The sequence below is a fragment of the Rattus norvegicus genome, chromosome 5 (assembly GCF_021556685.1).
Source record: "Rattus norvegicus strain SHRSP/BbbUtx chromosome 5, alternate assembly SHRSP_T2T, whole genome shotgun sequence".
NCBI lineage: Eukaryota > Metazoa > Chordata > Mammalia > Rodentia > Muridae > Rattus > Rattus norvegicus.
The window spans coordinates 53231243-53250333 of NC_141538.1; the positions used below are offsets into that span (position 1 = coordinate 53231243).

Below are 19091 nucleotides of genomic sequence, written 5' to 3' on the forward strand. Positions count from 1 at the left end.
TGGAAGGCCTGGGTCCACCCTCATGCATAGATGAACATCACAATTGTGCAAGTAGATTAGTCATTGTAAGACTGGGTTTGTTACAAAAGTCTTTAATCACTGTCTTTCCCATGATTGTTTGTGTCTCTGTCGTGTTATGATGGAGCCCCAGCCCCCATCAGACGTTGGCACGATGCCATTGGATTTCTCTGCCTCCAAACAACCTCTTCTGTTTACAATTAACCAGTGTGTCATATTTTGTCATAGCAGCCGAGCGTTGTCTAAGACTGTGGGTCACTGCAAATGAAGCAAGTTATTAAGTAGCAAGGGAGGCACCTGTTTGAACATGCTATAAACCCCTCGGGGTACAAAGTTTAAGTTCTGACTTTCTTCTTGTGTCTTCAGTAGATGACTTAAAATTAAGTCTTCATTTCCTCGTCTGAAAAACAGGCATAATATCAGTAACAACTCTGTTTGTTGTGAAAATCATGCAAGTTACTCCATAAGGATTGTTATGCACTGCTCCACAGAATCATTAAGGGTCTGCTATGATAAGGACTGAGATGACTCACTGATGACGTATACTAAGTATCCAGCAGAGTGCTAGCATTTTATAAGCAGACAATAATCAGCAAAGCCCTCTCCCAAGTGAACTTCCCAATTGACTCAAGTTCTGAGGTAAGGACTCAAGTCAGATGCGAGCTATGAATCAAGAATAGAAATAAGTTGACTGGTTGGCCAGGAGTGGAGAGGGGGCCTTGGGGTGCTGGAGTGCTTCACTAGGCTTAAGCTAGCTCACCTTTTCTTAGATGTGAAGGGAAGTGAAGGTCACGTGTTTTGTTGATAAAGATTCAGACGTCTGCCGAATCACAACCCTTTTGGGGCTGGACTATGATATGAGAAGAAACAGAGTTCAGCAAGCCAGTTTTGCGTTAGAAGGACTGTCCATTTTGGAGGACCTTTGAGAGGAGGGACGGCATTACAGCTGTGAGAATGTGAGAGGGTCAGATGAAAGCCAACGGTGTTCCAGTCAGTCTTGTACCCCACATTTCCATCTGGCTCTCTTCCTCTATATTTAATACCCAATGTCATTTTAACAGACTAGCTCACTCCTGCCTCCTGCCTCCTGCCCAGTTTGTGTGTGTGTGTGTGTGTGTGTGTGTGTGTGTGTGTGTGTGTGTGTGTGTGTGTGATGATCTGCATTGGTTTACATGGTGCTCATGCCTTAGCCTTGGAGGGACAGGACTATTCTATGCTGTTTGATAACATGTCTACATCTTTCTGTAGTCAGCCTTTAGCTCATTCACCTCCCTGCTCCCCACATTTTGGCTCCTGCAATGTCCCTTTCTACTTCCTTCTTTCTATTATCTCAGTACTAGTCACTAGTCTTTGTGTGTGTATGTGCGTGTGTGTGTGTGTGTGTGTGTGTGTGTGTGTGTGTGTGTTTCCTTTCTGGTCATATCCTTGTAACAGATATATTAGCACACAAAGTACTTACTTCTCAAAATGGTCAGGATGTACAGAACAGTTGTTTATGATTGAGTATTGTTCTATTTTCATAGTGAGTCCACCCATGGATAGCGATTGTTACTGCAGACGGTATTCTACTCACACAGGAAGACCGAGGATAGAGCCTAGTGCCCTGAGTGCCATTCTAACTGTAGGAAATGGTCCCTCAACCCTATTACAACTCAATCCCTTCCGACACTGCACCCACTTCCACGGAAAGAAGGAAGATCACTTAAGTGAGTAAATAAAAAGAATTCAACCAGTAATCCAACTCCTGATGAATACATCTTAATGGAGTAAATGGCATGGGGTTGAGGATGTGATTTCTCAGCTTCCTGCTTTTATGCATTCTTGTTCTGGAGCCATAAGTCAACATGAGTCACAGCAACAGAAAACTAACTAACACAGAGGCAAGCACTCTACCAACTGCGCCGCATCATCCACCCCAGACTCTGTAGATATACATATTTGTGTGGGAGTTGAATGTGTCTAGAGCCCTCAAAAACTAGAAAAGGGCCAAAGAGAGGGGGGGGAAAGTAGCAACAAAACAAACAAAACAAACAAACAAACAAATCAAATTACATAAATAAACAAGGTTTCGATAAGACAAAAAATACCCAAACAAGGTGAATCCCCCCAAATGCATAAAAACCCATGGAGTTGTTGGCCCACTGCTCCTGGCAAGGCAGCATGGTTTATATGTCCAGTCCAATGGAGCAAAGGCCATAGATATCAATTGCGAAGAGCTTCCTGTTAGGGATGGATATGCTCCTTTCCCCTCTCAGTGCTAGGGTTTTGTTTGACCCTTAGCAAGTCTTATGTCCGCTGTCAAAGTCTTTGCGAGTTCATATGCGTATCACCCCTTTGCGTTTGGAAGACACTTTTTCCTTGTAGTCGTCCACAGTCTCTGGGGCTTACAGCGCTTCCACTTTCCTTCCACATAGCTCCCTGAGCCTTGAGGGGAAGGGTTTGGTAGTGACTTCCTATGTAGGAGTGAGTGCTCCAAAATCTCTCACTCTTGTGTGCTGTTCACACTACTTACCATCCATTGCAAGAAGATGCTTCTCTATTGAGAACTGTATGATGCTTGCCTATGGGGACAGAAACATGTCATTAGGAGTCACTGTATCACCATGTTCCTTTGGAAGAATAATAACAGTAGGCTTTGCCGTAGGTCCATGATCTATCTAGTTTCAGGTTTTTAGGCTACTTTAGTAGTGTCAGTGATGGCTTCCAGCTCATGTAGTGGGCCTTAAATCTGATTAAAAAAATAAAGTGGCTGGTTACTTCTATAACATTTATGACACTATTGCGCCAGCACATCTTGCAGGCAGGTCACTATTGCAGGTCACAGCGTTCGTAGCTGAGTGATTTTGATGCTTAATTTTCTCCTCTCGTAGTGTGCAAAGTGCCGTCCAGCTCCACACATGCTTGTCTGTGTGAGTGAAGCTTCTAGCTGGGCATCGGCTTGCTTTCTCTGTGTTGGATGATGTAAGTAAGTGGTGTCTTCAGCAGTAGGTTGACTTGTCAAGAGCCTGTGATTTTTGAGGGAGTCTATAGGGCTCCTATGGCTAATGACTCAATAAGATGTTCCCCCATTTCTGGCACTAGGGGGAAAATATTCTTTTAGGGGAGGAGGGGGCGTAGAGTGAAAGTAGAGGGGACACTAATGGAGGTGGAAATGTTTAAGTGAGTAGAAGGTAGAGAGATGGAGGAAGAGGGGAGTAAGGGAGGGGCCATTAAAAGGAATGGAATACGAGAAAAGCATTAGCACGCCTGAGAGTCGGTAAGGTGACGGTGGCGCTCTGAATCAAAATGGCCCCCACAGATTCACAGGGAGTGGTACCATTAGGAGGTGTAGCCTTGTTGGAATGGTTGTGGCTTTGTTGGAAGAAGTGTGTTACTTGAGGTGATATTTGAGGCTTCAGAAGCTCAATCCAGACCCAGTGGCTCATGCTCTCTTCCTGCTGCCTCCCGATCCAGATGCAGAACTCTCAGCCACCTCTCCAGCATCATATTTGCCTGTGTGCCACCAGGCTTCCTGCTATGACGATAATGAACTCAACCTCTGAACCTGTCAGTCAGTCACAACTCAATGCACCCCTTTATAAGAATTGTTATTATGGTCATGGTGTCTCTTTATAGCAACAAAAAACCCTAACTAAGACAGTGATCAAAACCTAAAGCTTTTATCATCATTGTCCTTACATTTTATTCGTTTGCTTATTTATATATTTATTACCTATGTATGTGTGTGCACTTGCTCGTGGATATGTCATGTGGAAGCCGGAGGACAACTTGAGGAAGTGAGTTCTTTCCTTCATCCCCATGTATCCTGAGGATCTAATCCAGGTCAGGAGATGGCTATCTTCCTGTAAGTTGTTGGACATGGAGGTCTCAGAACCGCTCCCTCCACCACACATAAATAATACATGTAGTTTCCACTTGTATAGGTTGCCAACCAGAACTAGATAGATGGTTTCAGACCTTGTTGCTGAAAATGCCATGCACTTTGGTCATAGGACGAATTTAATCAAGCTGACACTGGACTGGAAGCTCCCTCCCTGACGAGTAGCACCCATGTTGCTGGAAGGTGCTGTGCAGACTGTCGGTGAGAATGATTAGTAACGGGCTTTACTCAGGTGTGGACCCTGTGTATAATGATGCTGACCACCCAGGGGAGAGGAGCCCATTGCTACAATAGTGACCATTCTGCTGTAGGGATGACCAACCACTTTACGATTGGACCTGATGCCTCTTCCTCCTCAGAAAATACTTTACCCAGTCCAACATGGATGAGGAGGTCATGGAACCTGGTGGAGAAGCTGTTGTTTCACTAAATGGACATGCTCTCTCAGTCAGATTCCTTCCTGTGTTTATGCCTGTAGATTAATGCTGTTGTCAGCTTCAGTCAGAGAAGCCTCTTGGGCAGGGGTTAGAGGTGACTGCACAAACTCAAAACTGGCCAAAGTCCTGAGAGCGATTTGCTGCTGAATGCTCAGCCATCAACAGAACAACTATAGCATCCTCCAACCCCCAAGGCTTAGGGAGCATCGTGGGAAGGGAATGTGAGAGTCAGGAAACATGGCAGGGGCAGTGTGGAAATCTGACTTCTTGGCATGACATGGCTGTTGTACTGTTGGATTGTGAAGGCTGCCATTCTCCAAATAAACTCTACACAAGTTCAGGACTGTCATTATTCTGTTCTGAGAATGGGAGGGGTTCATGGGGCCTACTGCTCCTTGAAAATTTGTTTTCAGTTACTAGTTGATAGAAAAGGAGAAACACTTCTTTAGTGGTAAGGTGCTTCTATAAACAGACTTTTGGCCATGCCTAATGAAACTTAATGGTTCACACACACACACACACACACACACAGAAGAGAGAGAGAGAGAGAGAGAGAGAGAGAGAGAGAGAGAGAGGGAGAGAGGGAGAGAGGGAGGGAGGGAGGGAGGGAGGGAGGGAGGGAGGGAGGGAGGGAGGGAGGGAGGGAGAGAGAAGAGATGGTCGTTGGGAAGAGGAACAAGACTGTTGAATATGGGAGGGGACAAGAGAGGCTAACCGTGTTGGTGAGTTCTTGTCAACTTGACACAAGCTAGAGTCATCTAAGGAGAGGGACCTCACTGGAGAAAGAATGCCTATCAGATTGGCCTATGTGAGAAACTACAAGACATTTTCTTGATTGAGGATTTTTGGGGAAGGGTCCAGGCTAGAATAGGCAGGTATTTTGGGCTGTATAGGAAAGCAGGCTGTGCGAGGCAGGAGGAGCAAGCCCATAAGCAGTATTCCTGCATGGCCTTTGCTTCTGTTTCTGACTCCAGGTTGCTGCTGAAATAAACTCTTTCCTCCTCAAGGTGCTGTTGGTCATGGTGTTTAGCACAGCAATAGAAACCCATCTAAGACAGTAACACAAGGTAAATATGATTGAAATATATACATGTATGAAGTAGGTCATCATGAATCCTATTTTTATGCATACTTAATACATTGATAAAACATTTAAAATAAAACGGGGAGCTATGGGGCAGTTACCAAGGTATTATCTTACAACCTGCTCAGAGTACACGTGGACCCTGCTAAACCACAGAGAAGGGTGGTTACTGTAGCACCCTGAGATGCCCGTCTGAGGAGAGGAGAGGCACCATACCAGTCGTTCTTGCTGCAGGCCTGACAATGGGCTCTGGAAGCTTCTGGAGGCAAACCTACTTATTTCTATCATTTCTTTCTGTGTCTTGTGTATGCTACACACATGGTCTACCGCTATGCCAGGTCCCCATCCCTTCCATACTGTTATTTATGGACACGGCTGTTGGTGTCTGCCAAGGAGGTGCCATTGAATATTAACAGGATGAGAACTGGGTTCTGACTGGCTCAGGTCGGACCACGAGTAGAAGCTACCAGAAGAAAGTGGCGAATACTGTTCTGTCCTATTGACAGTGTCCTTTGCCTTACAGAAGCTTTGCAGTTTTATGAGATCCCATTTGTTGATTCTTGATCTTAGAGCATAAGCCATTGTGTTCTGTTCAGGAAATCCCCCCCCCCCCGTGCCTATATGTTCGATGTTCTTCCCCATTTTCTCATCTATTAGTTTCAGTGTATCTGGTTTTATGTGGAGGTCCATGATCCACTTGGACTTGAGCTTTGTACAGGGTGATAAGCATGGATCGATTTGCATTTTTCTACATGCTGACCTCCAGTTGAACCAGCACTTGCTGACGAGAGCCTGATATGGATGTCCTCTGAGAGGCTTTGCCAGAACCTTACTGATACAGATGAGGATGCTTGCAGCTAACCATTGGACTGAGCACGGGGGTCCCAATGGAGGAGTTAGAGAAAAGACTGCAGGAGCTGAAAGGGTTTGCAACCCCAAGGGCAGAACAGCAAATCAACCAACCAGATCCCACCAGAACTCCCAGGGACTAAACCACCAACCAAAGAATACACACAGAGGGACCCATGGCTCCAGTCACATATGTAGCAGAGGATGGCATTGTCTGGCATCAATAGGAGGAGAAGCCCTTGGTCCTGTGAAGGTTCATTTCCCCAAAGTAGGGTAATGCCAGGGTGTTGAGGTTGGAGTGGATGGGTGGGAGTGGGAGCATCCTCACAGAAACAGGGGGAGAGGGAGAGGTTATGGGAGAGGGGGAAACATTTGAAATGTAAATACATAAAATATCCACAAAAAATAAAATTAAAAATTATCAATAGGGAAATAGTTAAATTAGAAATTAATCAATAAAATGGAACAGAAAGTAAAAAAAGAAAAGAAAAAGTGAGGAACACTTTCAAGCCCCGTTTTGGTGCTCACATGGGACTCTGAATGGGTGCCATCACCTTGTTTTGGTAAGAGGAAGCCTAGGCTCAGGGAGAGCATGGAGCTGCCAAGGTCACTGGACACCAAAGGCAGAGTAGAGGCTCAAACGGAGCTCACCTCAGAGCTCCAGTCCTTTCCCCAACCTCGCACCTCCCAGCTCTCACACCCCCCCCAAGAATAAACATACTTCTGTTTTCTCAGTAAGACACTTCTCTTTGAAATTTCATTTTAAAGGAAAAAGGGTGATATTGTTTTTTGTTCAGGTGAATATAATCTCTTTTTTATTTTTTTATTTTGCCCAAGGGAATACATAGGAAACAACCACATTGAACATACAAACTTCTTAATTTGCTGAAAATACAGTATTCTCATAAAAATTTTACCTAGCTTTTCTTGCAAAAGAGAAGTTTTTTTTTTAAGTCTGTTTTTCTTGTGAATGTGGAACAAATTGAAACTAGGCTATCACTATCAAAATTACCTACAAGGAAAAGTACTTAGGGGAAAGAACGTCTGAATTATCTTAGATACTCAGCTTTGAGGCTTAAAGAAAAACAACCAACGTTAAAGGAGGGCATGAGGAACCTCACGTGTGATTGCCTCAGCTTGACAGCGGTTGCCGGTGAGGTGCTCTGGGTGGCGCTCGGTCCGTGGAGTCCAGGGTATCTGACTGTACCCCCGGCTCCTGCCCACCACACACCAGCAGCTGTCTCAAAGTGTGGTGACAAAGATGTTTTCGAACATTGCCAAATGTCCTCTGGGGCAAAATTGCACCCAGCAAAAAGAAGCACTGAGCTGGATAGAAAAATATTATCACCAATTAATATTTGCGCGTGTGTCCTAATGGTTCATGGCACTGTCCCAAACGGCACATCTGCTTCCTGGCAGCTCCATGGGGGACAATCAGAAGAGAGGCCTTTTGGATGGGTTCATGTTAGGATTCCATTCTTAAAACTTAGCGGTATTAAGCTATAGCTTGGTTCTCATAAAATCCTCTCTTACAGTAGACCTCCTTGTGGTTGTAGAATACACAGAGTTGTGCCAATAATACCACTCGGTTTATAGAACATTTTTGTTATCCACAGAAGAGTCTCTTCCAGTCATGTATCCTTCCTGCACCAGTAAGCTTTTATCTACTAAGCGATTATATGTGAGCTCAAACGTGGTTGGGACTCTGACAGCTAATGATAACAGCCCCTTCCCCTGGCCCAACAGCTGTTTCCACTGAGGCCTTTTAAAACCTATGTTAATATTCAGTTCCTGGTTCTTCTGTTCCAGAACATAGTCCCTGGCTTCTGCTCAGGTCTAGTGGTTTAATTGTCCCTCTTGGCTGTGGAACCCATTACAACCACCAGGCAGCTGCACTATTCAAGTTTCCACCCCACAGACTGGCCGGAGGCAGGAGTGTGTCTGGGTTCTTCAGGTGACTCATCCTGGGTCTCAGAAGGGTGCTTTGCAGACATTTAAAACACAGCAGCTGCAGCAGCAAAGGGGGACACTGCATAACAAGGTGGATGAGGCTAAGTGTCAGTCAATCAGCATCCTGGGAAGTCGGCAACAGCAGTCTTCAGGATGAGACATCATGCACACCAGTGGAAGAGTCACGGTGAACCCATGCATGGTCCAGCAGCAACACTGGGCTTCAGAGTGCTAGTGCCTAGCTATCTGTGGAGTGTTTTAATCTGGGGACTGGGGTCGGGGGAGTTGCCCAGGGTAGGATGCAGCTCCTCGTACACTGTAAGCTCTGGGAGCCAGACCTGGGGCTTTGTGACAGGGAAGCTGGAAAGAGAGAAAAATTGCTCTTAAGAGTGTCTTTCATGTCTGCCCAGGCCAGAAGACTATACCTAAGAATATTGCTAACAAATGCTAACTCGAGTTCGTATTTCGAAACAGCACAGTGAGATGGGTGTGATTGTTATACCCATTTTAGAGATAGAGAAACTGAGACCCAGGGAAATGAGTGGGTGAGTAGATTCATGGGACTGGATCTACTAGGTATACGAGCATTGCTTCCTGAAGGAACACAGCTGATTTGACAGATAGGATATCCTTTTCTTCTCAGGATAATTCTGTAGTGGGTTTCCACTCACTGGTTGGGGGGCTTGTATCAGAGGGGTGATCATGAGCTTATGTGGTAGACTCGGGGTGTAAACCCTAGCAAGATTGCCAAGAGCAGTACCGGCCGTGGGGACACCAAAGCCACTCAAGCCCTACCAGGGAGCTGGAACTTATTTCATGGAAGGCAGCTAGTGATTGTTATGGGAAAACTGCTACATTGCTTTCTTAACTGCAAATGGAGGTGAGAAATAGGCAGAGATCTTTAGAAGAATCTGGAAAATTTCCCTGGCAGAGGTAGAATGACTGTAGATTAAGAAAATGGTTCTCTTTCTTAGGATTCTTGTGAAGCAGTTAGGAGAAATAAGGATTCAGCTGTTCCCATTCTTTAAGACTCTGCCTGAATGGAGGATACGTTGAGAGGGAGAATGGAGAGTTAGCTGGTGGCCAGCCATCCTGGGTCTGGATGCTGTTCCGAGTGTCCCCCAGAGGGGCTCACCTCTGCTGCATGCCTGTCTGGGAGCGAAGCATGCCTTGAGCTGATAAATATAGATCCGCTCGTCTTGAACCTAAACGGAAGCTCATCAAAGAGAGCTAATTACCGCACTAGTTATTTACATAATTTAGATGACAATCTTGAAAACACAGTTATATTTCAGAGATTCATGACTTTAATCAGGTTACAAGTAATAAGAATAACACTGATCAAGTCAGGCTGATTTGCACGAGTCTGAAGTATACAGGTTGGCACCTACATGGGGCACAGCATGCCAGGGGTGGCAAGTGGTCTCCGCTCCACTCTACAAAGCAGGGCAATGGATCAGAGCAAGAGCTTGAAAAACAGAAATGGATCAGAGTAGTTGTTTGAATGTGGAAGCAGGCGAATCTATAACTCCGTTAATCAAAGCACGTAGCGGCAGCGTAGAAGAATATATCTTAGTAAAAGCTTATTGGGTAGGAACAGAGTATAAATGGAATGATTTTTATTACCATGAAACCATAAAATTCAATTTAAATGCAAAAATAAAAAATATGGGCAATGTAGCATTTGGGGGGGTATTCAGGAACTAATATTCCACAGATTCAATGCCTCCCAGGCTGGCTCTCAGCGATTACTTTTGCAACTGTACCTCGTCTTACTAGAGGCTCAGAAGTGCTTCACCTCCTTCTGTCTGCCAGTAGTCCTAGACTTCCCTTCCAGGTGGAATTTAAGGCTATGGAGTAGCATAGAAAAAAAGAGATGAGTTTGGGTCTGGAGTAGCCAGACTTCCCCGCTGGCGTGGAGCAGTTTATTTCTCTTCTTCCTTGTATCCATCCGTGTCCGATAGGCAACACTTGACTCCTCCCTCCCCATGAGGCTCTTCGGCCACGTTGCCTCCTGAAGAACCATCACGGCATTCACCTGCCTCTTGACTTTGGGGTATGTCCTGCAGATCAAATGAGAAACCTGCGACTTATTGGTGAAGCTCCTGTTTCTTTATCTTTGGTGATAAAAGAAAGATAAAGCTGGTTCTGTGGCTGAATAGAGCCAATAGAAAACGAAGGGACGTGGTAGGGACCACCTACAACAATTATATATGCATCCTCCCCAAGCAATTAAGTTTGTTGACTATGGTAGAGACGAAGATGTGACATCTTTCCCCCTAGAGATCATCGCAAGAAGAGCCTAACCTTCTACCCCGATTAGAAGTATCTAGTTTGGGGCTGGAGAGATGGCTCAGTGGTTAAGAGCACCGAATGCTCTTCCAGAGGCCCTGAGTTCAATTCCCAGCAACCACATGGTGGCTCACAACCATCTGTAATGGGATCTGATGCCCTCTTCTGGTGTGTCTGAAGACAGCTACAGTGTACTCATATATAATAAATAAATAAATCTTTAAAAAAAAAAAAGAAGTATCTAGTTTGGCCTTCAAGGCAGTGAGAGACAGACATCTAGTCTCCCAAGCCACTGTCAGCTGCTGGCTTGTGTGTCATAGCATCTATCAAATGCATCAAGACTCTAAAATTCTTGGGAAGATTATAAAGACATAATGGGCCAATAGGCTGTTGGGCTCTCCAAAAGAGAAAATAGAATTTGTGCCTTTAATTATTTCCCCTATGCCAAGGGAACTTTCCTTTTTTTTTTTTTTCTGTCAAGTTAGATACCAGTAATTGGGATTCCTCGTAGATTTCTTTAAGAATTGTATTCTCTTGTAGCTAAATCAGTAATAACTTGTAATAAGATTTCTCACTGATTTCCAGAGTGTTAGTGCTGAGTAAGGCTCTTAGTAAGCAGGCCACAACAGAGTTTCTCCTTAGACAAGTGAGAAAACAAAGGTTTGGGAGGGGTAATCGCCCTCCGGCAATCAGGGGCAGGGCGAAAACTTTGAATTCTTGTGGCAATTGAAAGATAGTTTCTTTTTCTTTTCTTTTTTTTTTTTTCTGAGTTTTTTTTTTTTTTATAGAAAAAAATTCGAGAGGTTGCGGTTGAGAATTGGGAGACTAGTTTTTATCTGATGGAGAAAATGAGAATGTGTATAGACTGGTTACGTTTCTAACCTCTCTCTTGTCTCTGGTTGTCTCCCCTCACCCCCAGTTGAAGGGGCCCAGGGAAGCACTGTTCTGGCTGTTTGGACCGAACGATATATCAGAAGGTGGTCAGATCCCACTCCCGCTTGAGGAGGGCTGAAGGTTGGAGCCCCGCGTTCTAGGTTAATCCTTCTACCAATGGGGTATTTGTTCATCTTCCTGCCCAGTGGCAGCCTCTTTGGCTCAGCAGTACATATAGCGTCCCGTGCATGTGGCTTCTAGGGCTGGGTAGCTGAGCTGTGGTCTTGGGTAGAAGCTTCTCCCAGCCACTTCCTCAGCAGCTGTCAGTTATTTTTTCTTTTCCTCCTCAAATATTCTGTAGAGTGATTTGGGGGAATATGTATATATATATATATATATATATATATATATATATATATATATATATATATATATTCTGTCAAGTGACATCTCATGGCAATAGTTTAATAATTCAAGAAGCTCCAAGGGAGGCTTGTTCTTTCATGGATTCCTGTTAGCCCTCAAGATGGTGGATGCTTCCAGAGACACTGCTGAGGGAAAGAGCAGAGGGAATTCCCACCAAGGGGTCCGGAGAACCACAGGTTGAGAACCACTAGTCTAGTGGAAAATTGAGCCCTGTTTTCTTTATACCATCCTGAGAATTGTGTTTTTATCTTTTAACATTCTCTCCCTATTTTCTTGCCAGCTCTCCCTTGCGATTGTGAACCGGGCGGGCGTCTACCTGTGTCTATAATCCATCTTAGAATGAGTCGGCCTGGCCCTTCCTCAGCTTGAAGGCACATTCCAAGTACAGCCTACTTCTCCAAGATAGTCACTGTAGGGAACTGAAAGGGTGTGGAAGACAGGTTGAAGTTCTGAACACAGAAAATGCCAAGAAATTCTCTCCCTCCACAGACCCACAAGCTCCCTCCTCTCAGTCCCAGCTCTTTTCCTCAGCAGCATTGGGACCAGCGGTTCACCCCTTTCTCCTTTACCACACATTCTCTCTACCCTTTCCACAGCAGACCAACCCTCCCGCTTCCCCCACACCCCATACAGGTTCTCGCACAGCCTGCGTTTTACACGAAGTCCAGGCAAGAAGACATGGCTCTGAATATTTATGTCTTAATTCTGTGTCTCTTAGCTTGAATTCCTCCCTTCAGGGTTAGTTCGGCTTTGTGCAAATAACTTCATTTCCATGACAGACGCCTTTGCTAGGAGTATGATTAGATATGAACAGGCAGAGTTAGAGAGCAGAGCCAGGCTCACGGGTCTAAATAAACAAGGGGTGACTGGGTTCACTGCCACAAAAACAAAGTCTACAGCAGACTGCAGGAGCAGTTCTTCCACAAGCCTGTGGTAGCAGCTCCCTCTGCCTGAAGAGCCCTTTGTCCTTTTGGTCTCTTGATTTTTTTTTCCTTCCCCAGTTTTCCCTTTCCCTCACCAGCTGTGAACAACAACTCCCGCAGACTCTGCCTGCACCAGAAATGTTCTGACTTCTGGTGTGAAGGAAATGAGAAATGGAGGAGAAGGACCCATGTGGCAGGGGGCTGTGAGTATAAACGTATGTATACTGGATTACATAGATATTGGGAAAGAAAAACCCACACTCCCCTCCTGAAATGAAAAGTTAACACTTGCAGCCAAAACGAAATGTGAAAATGAAGCACTCCCAGCCTGGCGGGCAGAGGGATCTAGGAATCCTACTCGGAACTGGCAGTGTGGCCCATCGCTGTAGGCACCAAGGAAGGGCAGTGGAAGAGGGAGAGGGAGAGGATTCCCACCATGAGAGAGATTTTACGTGAAAAATATGACTATAACTGACATGATCAATTTCTTGGTACAGGAGGGGTCAAATGACTTAGGAAGCATCTTGTGAGGAGAGGTGGGCTGAAACGGCAGGTCACAGGCTGCTCCAGGCACATCCTAAGTCAGATCCGCACTGGCTGAGGTACCGCCTCTGAAGCGCATGTGGGAAGCCTGATCCGAGCACAGCATCTGCCTGGTGATTCCTGCCGGTGATTGACTGATAATTAGACACACTTACTAAGCCATTTCAGGGAACTTGGGAAAAGAAAGTGGCAGCGCAGGGATATCTGGAAGCGAAGAACAGCAGTTCTGAAAAAGAGACAAAGTCTCATGCTACCTTTTCCCCCATAACCCAACTCAAAGTTCAAATCCCGGTGAGTCCCCCAGCCTGGCCACCCAGACTTCATCTGACGTTCAGAGTCAATGGCCTGACTGGGAGGATAGCCATGACATCTGTGGGTCACATGAGCTCTTAGGGTTATAAGGGGCAGTTATGATGAGAGCCCTGAGTCAGCCTTTCATAGCCCCTGGCTGAGTCATCTTGCTTTCAACGACACTTCTTCCTAAGCCAAGTGCCTGCAGATGGTGCGAAGCCCAGTCACACCGAGAGCTCAGTGAGTTGATGATTGTCTCTAAATAAGGAGTGATGCAATCTGATTTCTATTTTAGGAAAGTGACCGAGTACGAAAAATGGCAGAGGGACTGAGGATGGAGAGCCCGAGGCTAAGGGGACAGGTTGGCCACTTGACTGATGACAGCTATCAAGATCATGACTGACAGGAAGGAGAGGCTGATAACATGGCTCAGAGGAAACCTGCGCTTCTGGCAACTGTGGTGGGAGCAAAGGCAAGAAGGGCTCAACTTCGAGATGGGAAGAAAGTGACAGGACTAACCAAAATGGGCCAATAGAGCTGGTGAGGGAAGGACCCCCATCTGCCTGAATGTCTGTCTCCTGTTCCCATCCTATATATCCCAAACAGAAGATAATTTGTGTTTGTGGCTAGACTCAGAGCTGCTCATCTTCTCCAGGTTCAGCTCCTACAGCAGTCAGCACCTCATTGACACACAGTGTGGTTTGGGTATAGAAGTGAATGGCAAAATGAAACCAGAAACAATCTCACTGGAAAACCTGAGTTATTGGGTCAGTCTTGTGGCAAAGATGACTTCACATAGAAGCCAAGATCTCCACGAAAGCCAGGGTGGTTTCTCCCTCCATGTGGGAGAGAAGAGCTGTGACTGGAGCCCTGTGCCAAGAGCCGCCTGTGATGTCTTGGGTCTCTGTCAATGTCCGGTCTCATTGGAGTGGAGTAGAGTGACAGGGAGGGACTGGAAGGGAACCCGGTCAGCAGAACTTAGACAAATAGGCAGTGTACCACTCAGCTCTACCACATAGGGAGGAAAGTACAGTTCTACTCTCCCCCGAGTTCCTTTGGCTCATGGTCCCATCTAAAACTGAACAATTGGTCCATGTGGGATGACAGCTTGATCACTGCACATCCCCAAGCTCCCGCCTGACCTAAGTTTGTCAAAAGTCATGCTGTTTCATAGATAATGGAACACAGGTCCACTTCCTTACCTGACAATATCTGCTCTTTATATAACTGTAAACCCCAGCATTTCAACCCTCTCTCTAGAATGGTATTGCAGGCTTTCCTACAAGGGACAATGTAAGCCACACACAGAATCCTTTTGCTTCGGACTTGATTTGGGAAATGTGTTCATGTTCTGAGTTTGTGATCCTGCAGTACTATTACTTAAAAAAAATGTGTAGTGGATTCATTTCTAGTTCACTAAGAACTGTGTTTGGGGGACGTGTGGGGGAGGATCTGCTTGGCCTCTAAGTTTATGGGAAGGAAGCAGGTACCGGTTTATCTGTTTTGAGCCCAGCACATACCCTTGCGTTTAGCGGGAGGGCTGGCATTTTAATTATCCAAAGGGCACATTCCTCTCTGGGTGCCACAGGACTGTGTGAAACCACTCCTTGGCCACAGACGATTGCAGTGGGAGAGGAGCTCGGGGTTTCTTTATGGAGACTAGAGTAGCCAGAGACTTGTTTTTCTTATGTAAGTCTCTACCACTAGCCTCAGGCTTGTCCAAACAGCCTCATTGTTCAAGTCAGGGCTGGTCAGGCTGTAGGCGAAGCTCCCTGGGTGGAAAGCTTCTGCTGCTCCTCTCCTCAGCTCTCCACTCTCACTGTGCCTCCTCCCCCTCCCAGAGCCTGAGAGTGCTCCATTTGTCTGCGTGCTGTCCTCTCTCCTGGCCTTGTCTAACACACGCCTTTCATTTTGTCTCGGTGGTAGCTGTTCTCTCTCTCTCTCTCTCTCTCTCTCTCTCTCTCTCTCTCTCTCTCTCTCTCTCACCTAATAATTATAAAGAAAACATTAGCAACAAGACTTTCCCTCCCCATGCCTCTTTTATCTACTTAAATATCCTTGACTGCAAGACACCGGGTATAGCACATTCATTAATTTTTAATGTCTCTTCTTGTGGTTGCCGACTTCCAGGGTCTGAAGGACCATGAACAATGGTCTCCTAAAACCTCTGGATGGAGTCTTTTGTCGTTGTCATTGTCGTTGTTGTGGGCAAGGTAGAGATGAGGGGATAATGGAGTCTGATCAAATAAATTTCTGTTATCTGAAATAGCTCATTCAAGGTGAATATGGATTTTTATCACATTAAACCCAAGCTGGTGAGCCAGAGGTTTTTGTTCCTGGATATTATTAGCAAACAGAAAAATAATTCTGAGAGATGGCAGACTGCAAGAATCATTTCTCACAGGAACTTGGAGGACAGGATGCCAGGCACCTGCAGGGCAGCCTCATCCCCTGTGCAGAGTCCGAAAATCCAGCAAGGGCCTTAGATTTGCTGTTGGCATTCCTTAGAAGCCCACTTCTGTTTTGATGTGTATTCTCTTTGTGTGTGTGTGTGTGTGTGTGTGTGTGTGTGTGTGTGTGTGTGATCTCACCTACTCTTTTGACTTTCTACTTGAGCCCTACCCTCCTTGAACTTCAGATGTGCTGTCTCCCCTAAACTGCAGAACCACAAAGACAGATCCTGGGATTGTCTGCGTTCCTTTGGACAGTCTAACCGAATCATCCTCCCTGTCGGGTGGGTGACACCATCGACTCTCACACCCATGAGCTGGCAGTCTCAGAGCTCTTCTGGAGGGTTTTTTCCTCCACTGTTCTCCAATAACCTGGCTGTGAGTTCCACTGAATAATATTTGTCTTGGTTTCATTCACTCGCTACCTCTTGCCTGGAAAGGCAAAATCTTGAGTAAAGTTCATGCCAACAGTGGTCTTCTCTGGCCTGCCCTTCCATACTGTCATTAGAACCATAGTTCCTCATCACAGATCTGATTAGCTCACCACCCAAACTCCTACAGACTTCAAGAACCGTGTAGAAGATCCAGACTCTTTATGCTTCTGTGACTTGTTGATACTTAGCTTCTGTTCATCTTGTTAGCCTTAGCTTCCAGGTCAGCTAGATGTACATGATGATCACGGCTCCCCAAATTCTAGTCTGTGAAACCTACTCTTTAAATTATCACAGTGGCTTTGCTCTTGCCTACTGCTTTCTAGGTACCATGAATTTATAGAGGAGAAAGGCAAAGCTCATAGAAGGGCACATCACTCAAACAAAGGTAATTGCAAGGAAACAAAGAGACTTCACTCTGTAGGACTTCAGAGAAGCAAGGGCTTAATCCTTGATTAAAGGGAGAAGAGCTGTTAAGCGGGGAGTTGAGAGACAAGTGCAAGAGGAGGAATATGGCATCTCGGCTATTTTCAACTGCTGTGAAGAGACACCATGGCCAGGTTAATTTGGGGCTCACAGTTCCAGAGGGCTACAGTCCGTGACTGTGAGGGCACAGAGCATGGTGATGGGCAGGTAGGCATGGTGCTGAAGTAGTAGCTGAGAGCTTACATATGGTCCACAAGCAGAGAGAGAACCCTAAGTGGGGCTTATATGGGCTTCTGAAACCTCCAAGTCCTCTTAGAGTGACATACTTCCCCCAACAAGGCCATATCTCCGAATCTTTCCCAAACAGTTCAACTGAGCACTCAGTGTATTGGGACCATTCTCATTCAAACCACCACAATGGCAAACGGTATCTTTGGAAAGATGAACAAACCCTCATAGCCACGTGGTCTGGAATCAAATTCTTGACCTTACCAGGTAGCCAAGGCTATCTGATCCTTCTGCTTCTGCCTCCTGAATTAACACATCATTTGTGGGACAGGAACCCAATAAACATTCAATTATGGGAATATTTCAACAAGGTGAGTGAGCTCAGCTCCACATGTACTTAAGGGATGTTTTCTCAGACTTTGTACTATATGATTCACCCATAGTGGTAGCAGAGACTGGATGCAGGACAAGCACATCCATACTCATAGTTCGTATTAGTCAAGGTTCTCACAGAAAAGCCCTGCTTGACTGGGAGAAACTCAGATTTACATATTAACAGAAGTGGGTTGATCCTGTGGATGCTTGCTATTGTTATTTGAGTGATTTTATTAATCACCCAATATTTCAAAGTATCTACTGCTGTCTAGAATGATCAGAATCCACACTGCTCAAGACAATTCTGTTTTATACCTAGCTCTAGTATCCCATAGAATTAGTACCCCTCTGAAGCTCAGAGAGTTTCCTTGTTTGAAGTGTGTGTGTGTGTGTGTGTGTGTGTGTGTGTGTGTGTGTGTGATATCTGTCTGTCTGTTCTAGAGGGCCAGAGACATCGCCCAATGGTTTTATAGTAACCCACTATGTTTATCGTTCATCTTCATTATCAACTTGACTGGATTTGGGCTCACCTAAGAGACACACCCATGACTGTGTCTTTTATGAACATTTCCGAGAGGATTAACCGAGTCTCCCTCAGATTCTTTGACTGAATAAAAAAGGGGATTGAGAATCTAAATAAGTAAGATATTCCCTTTGCTCTGCCTCCTGTTTGGTCCCACAAATGGAGCTACTCTCATGACCTCTTCCCCACTCTGATGAACTGTTTTCCTTTGAACTGTGAACCCAGACAAATTCTTCCTCCTTTAAGTCACTTTTTTTTGTTGGGCTTTTTGTTGAGTGATGAGAAAAGCAATCTACCTCTGCCTCTGAAGGCTTTTAGACCTTTGCAGGAGGGAAGTAAAAGAACATTAAAACTTAACATAAGTGTTGTGTTGGCCTTAGTAGGAACAAGATATCATCAGAGTACATGGGGATTTGAAATAGAGGATTCTTGTCAAATTAATGAAAATCAGTTGGAGAAATGACTATGTTCAGAAAATTTCTTCTGACAGGTCTGTGATTGAAGGCCAGTGTGCCGTCACTCTGACTGTGTGCCTTAGACATTTACCTTCCTTATTGTTGTGATAAAAAATCTGACAGAGCAACTTAATGGGAGGGGGGAGATTTATTTTGTTAATGATTTCAGAGAGGTGTCTGTCACTGCGAAATGAAGCAGAGAACTCACACCACAGAAGACTGCAAAGCAGGGGAAAGTGAGGGTGGGATTTAAGACCTTCTAGTTTTCCTCTTTTATTAAATCTGGACTAGATTGGTGGCCAATGCCTGAGGATCCCAGGGGCTTGCACTGCTGCTGGGCTTGTGGCTCAGGAGAGGTAATATGGTGCAGAATTTGCTTGTCTGGCTGCCTGTGGTCCACTGCTTGGGAGTTTTTGTTGGTATTCTGTCTAAGCTCCACCCCCACAGTTACCTGGCAACAGCCAGCTGTGCCTGACACTATATAGGGCTGCTTGCCCCCTCCTCATTCTCTTCTCTTTGCTCTCTTGAATTCTTCCCTTCTTCCCCTTTGTCCCTTCTCTCCCCATTCCCCTCCGTGCTTCCCTCCACATGCTCATGGCCGGCCTCTACTCCTCTCCTCTTCTACTCTTCTTCTCTC

General features: G+C 45.5%; 1 long non-coding RNA gene across 1 annotated transcript in view; it reads left to right on the top strand.

The window, feature by feature from the left end:
• The window catches only part of LOC148005733 (uncharacterized), a 50299-nt gene extending 34461 nt beyond the window's left edge, over window positions 1–15838 (top strand). Inside the window, exons 2-3 of the long non-coding RNA XR_015620784.1 lie at window positions 12811–12947; window positions 13862–15838. This is a non-coding gene — a long non-coding RNA (uncharacterized LOC148005733). The remainder of the gene's footprint in view (window positions 1–12810; window positions 12948–13861) is intronic.
• Window positions 15839–19091: the final 3253 nt, after the last annotated feature.